This window comes from Palaemon carinicauda, chromosome 7, assembly GCF_036898095.1.
Source record: "Palaemon carinicauda isolate YSFRI2023 chromosome 7, ASM3689809v2, whole genome shotgun sequence".
Lineage (NCBI taxonomy): Eukaryota > Metazoa > Arthropoda > Malacostraca > Decapoda > Palaemonidae > Palaemon > Palaemon carinicauda.
The window spans coordinates 43,950,755-43,955,754 of record NC_090731.1 but is presented as its reverse complement, the minus strand read 5'-3'; positions in this window follow the sequence as shown (position 1 = coordinate 43,955,754).

The window sequence follows — 5,000 nt, the reverse complement described above, 5'->3', positions numbered from 1 at the left end:
ATATGTATAGATATATAATTTATATATATATATATATATATATATATATATATATATATATATATATATATATATATACATATATATATATATATATATATATATATATATATATATATATATATATATATATATATATATATATATATATATATATATATACTTAGCAACAACAACCAATGTTTATGTTTAATCTGGGGTTTGTTTAATTTTTATCTCCACGTTTGCCACTACCGATTAGTGATGTTGGGAAACTTTAGTGTGATCGCTAATAGCAAACCAACCTAGTAGAGATCTGCTAATCATGATGATACACAAACCCTTTCACCACACCACGGTAAGTTATCACCAATATTTCTCAATCAAACATTTTTTTTTAACTTGTTTGCCTCAACTATACACAATGTGGTTGTTATTCATACTCATGAAAAAACGGGGTTTGCAGTGGGAAGATCTTTATTACTAGAAATCAAAGGGAATATATAGGATAATATTTCATTGCTGGACCGGATATCTTATTAAATGACTCCAAGTTATTCTCCACTTTTCAATATTACAAGTCCACGCATCTTCCTTTTCACCCTCCATGAACTTGTTACATTGAGAATAATTACATCCTACTTTTCCAAAAAATAGATTTGTTCGTAAAATATTGTCATTGTATTTTTCCTGTTTCTTTAACTGTATAAAGCGTTGAAAGTAAACTGTGTTCTCCCAACCTTTTGAGGTTTTAGAGAAATTCTCACTTCTTTGGGCGACTAGAATATGACTTGGGTATTTACGTATGCATGTATGTACTCAAACACATAAACACACATACATACACACATATACACACATACACACACACACACACACACACACACACACATATATATATATATATATATATATATATATATATATATATAAATATATATATATATATATATATATATATATATATATATATATATATATATATATATATTATATATATATATATATATATATATATATATATATATATATAATATATATATATATATATATATATATATATATATATATATATATATATATATATATATATATATATATATATATATATATATATATTATTATTTCTTTTCAATCCCAATACTATTGCTTGCTTAATATTGTCCATTAATTGTAAAATTGTTTTGTCCTGATGGTTTTTAATACGAGGTCATATTTAATTGAAAATTTTTATTTAACATTTTTGTTGGTAAAAAGATTTTGCAAGAGACTTGAGTCTGAAAATAAGTCATTATTTTTGCTCTATTTTCAATAATGTACGAGTATATAATAGAACAAAAACACATTATTATCATAGAATATATATTTTTTTCTAAAGGTAAATGGTGATTATCAAGACGCAGAAAATTTTTTAAATACTGGATATTATGTCTAAAAGGATAAAATAATGGCTATTGGAAATTGGATTCTCAGTTATTCAAAACAGTTATTGGAGATAACCTGAGTTAGAGGAAAATTAAAGTCATGAAGATAAAACCAGGAAGTAAAGCCATCGCTTCAAGGTGAAATGCATTTGTCGGAAATAACTAGGAAATAAACAAAACGGTTATAATTTTTCATTCCAGTTTAATCTGCTCGATGAGATAAAAATTTTTCATGAATTTCTGAATTCTATATTCTCTTCAATTACTTCATGCAATCCAATTTTTCACAACTGGTCTGTTACACCATTCTATTTTTTTTCACTATTTTATTCATCTTTTTAGTTGCACAATTCCATGTCCCAAAGCTGGAGACATAATGATAGATATGTTTCAGTGCCAATCCCTAGAGCTCCCCGCCAACTAGGTAAAAATAGATTTTTTTTTTCAAAAATTCTGACAAAATGGCACTAAAGACTACCTGAACTTTACTTCCCCAATTAATCTTCAGATGCAAGTACTGAACGTGAATTATTTTTCTACTGAATCTGTGATTAAGACTGAATTATGAACTCTGTTTTTGTATAATAATCGTCAAAAAATAACTGATACTGACGAAAAAGTGTCAGCTCAAACTGCTCGCATGATTAACAAGCATTATACACGCGGGCGTCATTAGTACGTTAGTATAGAAAATGTTTATACAAGTTGAAACATCTGTTATGAGATAAGAGTAAACATTAAAAGAAAAATCTTTTCCGTTCGGTAAAAGCATGTAGGCGGGGGCATAAAACAATTAGAATAGCGCCAACGTTATCCCTGCGTGTCGTAAGAGGCGACTAAAAGGAACGGGACGAGGGGGCTGGGAACCCCCTCTCCTGTATAAAAAATCCTGTGAGACAGCAACAAAGAGATGGAGCTGGGGGGAGAGTGACTGCTCCCCGCACTCTAGTTTTGGGGTGCTTGAATGTGCGTGGATGTAGTACGATAGAGAGTAAAAGATGTGAGATTGGAAGTATGTTTAGAAGTAGAAGGATGGATTTATTGGCCTTGTGTGAGACAAAGATGAAAGGAAAGGGTGAAGTGATGTTTGGTGAAATGTCTGGTAGAGTGTCTGGGATTGAAAGGGGAAGAGCGAGAGAGGGTGTGGCTTTATTGCTGAGTGAATGGATGACAGGTAAAGTAGTGGAATGGAAGGAGATATCATCTAGGTTAATGTGGGTAAGGGTTAGGTTGGGTAGGGAATGTTGGGCGTTTGTCAGTGCGTATGGGCCAGGTAGTGAGAAAAGTGAAGAAGTGCGGAATGAGTTCTGGAATGAATTAACTAGGTGTGTAGAAGGACTGGGTAGAAGGAATTATGTAGTTGTTATGGGTGACTTAAATGCTAGAGTGGGCACTGGAGAGGTAGAAGGTGTCATTGGGAAGTATGGAGTACCAGGTGAAAATGAGAGTGGTGAGAGACTGGTAGATATGTGTTGAACAAGAGATGGTAATAAGTGCTAGCTTTTTTTTAAAAAGAAAGATAAAAATAAGCATACATGGGTAAGAGTGGCAAATGGAAGAGTAGTAGAAAGGGCATTAATGGATTATGTGTTGATAACTAAAAGAATGTTTGGAAGATTGAAAGACGTGCACGTGTTTAGGGGTATGGCTAACGGTATGTCTGATCATTTTTTGGTGGAAGGAAAATTAGTTGTAGCAAAAGAGTGGGGGAATAGAGTAGGTGGATGTAAAAGGGAGCTAGTGAGGGTTGAAGAGCTAATAAAACCGGGGGTAAAAAGTAAATATCAGGAAAGGTTGAAAATGGCATATGACGAGGTTAGAGTAGGAGAAACTGGTAATTTAGAGGAGGAGTGGAAGTTAGCTAAAGAAAATTTTGTTGGGATTGCAAGTGATGTATGTGGCAAGAAGGTTGTTGGAGGCAGCATGAGGAAGGGCAGTGAATGGTGGAATGAAGGAGTGAAGGTAAAAGTGGAAGAGAAAAAGAGGGCTTTTGAAGAATGGCTGCAGAGTAATAGTATAGAGAAGTATGAAAAATATAGAGAGAAAAAGGTGGAAGTAAAGCGCAAGGTACGTGAGGCAAAGAGGGCAGCTGACCTGAGGTGGGGTCAGGGACGGGGTCAGTCATATGATGAGAATAAGAAGAAGTTTTGGAAAGAAGTGAAGAGAGTAAGGAAGGCCGGCGCAAGAATTGAAGAGACAGTGAAAGATGGAAATGGAAGGTTGTTAAAAGGAGAGGAGGCAAGGAAAAGGTGGGCGGAATATTTTGAAAGTTTGCTGAATGTTGAGGATGATAGGGAGGCAGATATAATTGCTGTTCCAGGTGTTGAGGTGCCAGTGATGGGAGATGAGAATGAGAGAGAGATTACAATAGAGGAAGTGAGGAGAGCACTAGATGAAACAAGAGTAGGAAAAGCATCTGGTATGGATGGTGTGAAAGCTGAGATGTTGAAGGAAGGGGGTGTGACTGTACTTGAATGGTTGGTGAGATTGTTTAATGTGTGTTTTGTGTTGTCAATGGTACCAGTAGATTGGGTCTGTGCATGTATTGTACCATTATATAAGGGTAAGGGAGATGTGCATGAGTTTTGTAATTCAAGAGGTATTAGTTTGTTGAGTGTAGTTGGAAAAGTGTATGGTAGAGTACTGATTAATAGGATTAAGGATAAAACAGAGAATGCAATCTTGGAAGTACAGGGTGGTTTTAGAAGAGGTAGGGGTTGTATGAATCAGATTTTCACTTTTAGGCAGATATGCGAGAAATATTTAGCAAAAGGTAAGGAGGTGTATGTTGCGCTTATGGATCTGGAGAAAGCATAAGATAGAGTTGATAGGGAAGCAATGTGGAATGTGATGAGGTTATATGGAGTTGATGGAAGGTTGTTGCAAGCAGTGAAAAGTTTCTACAAAGGTAGTAAAGCATGTGTTAGAATAGGAAATGAAGTGAGCGATTGGTTTCCGGTGAGAGTGGGGCTGAGGCAGGGATGTGTGATGTCGCCGTGGTTGTTTAACTTGTATGTTGATGGAGTGGTGAGAGAGGTGAATGCACGAGTGCTTGGACGAGGATTAAAACTGGTAGGCGAGAATGATCATGAATGGGAGGTAAATCAGTTGTTGTTTGCGGATGATACTGTACTGGTAGCAGACACAGAAGAGAAGCTTGACCGACTAGTGACAGAATTTGGAAGGGTGTGTGAGAGAAGGAAGCTGAGAGTTAATGTGGGTAAGAGTAAGGTTATGAGATGTACGAGAAGGGAAGGTGGTGCAAGGTTGAATGTCATGTTGAATGGAGAGTTACTTGAGGAGGTGGATCAGTTTAAGTACTTGGGGTCTGTTGTTGCAGCAAATGGTGGAGTGGAAGCAGATGTACGTCAGAGAGTCAATGAAGGTTGCAAAGTGTTGGGGGCAGTTAAGGGAGTAGTAAAAAATAGAGGGTTGGGCATGAATGTAAAGAGAGTTCTATATGAGAAAGTGATTGTACCAACTGTGATGTATGGATCGGAGTTGTAGGGAATGAAAGTGATGGAGAGACAGAAATTGAATGTGTTTGAGATGAAGTGTCTGAGCAGTATGGCTGGTGTATCTTGAGTAGATAGGGTT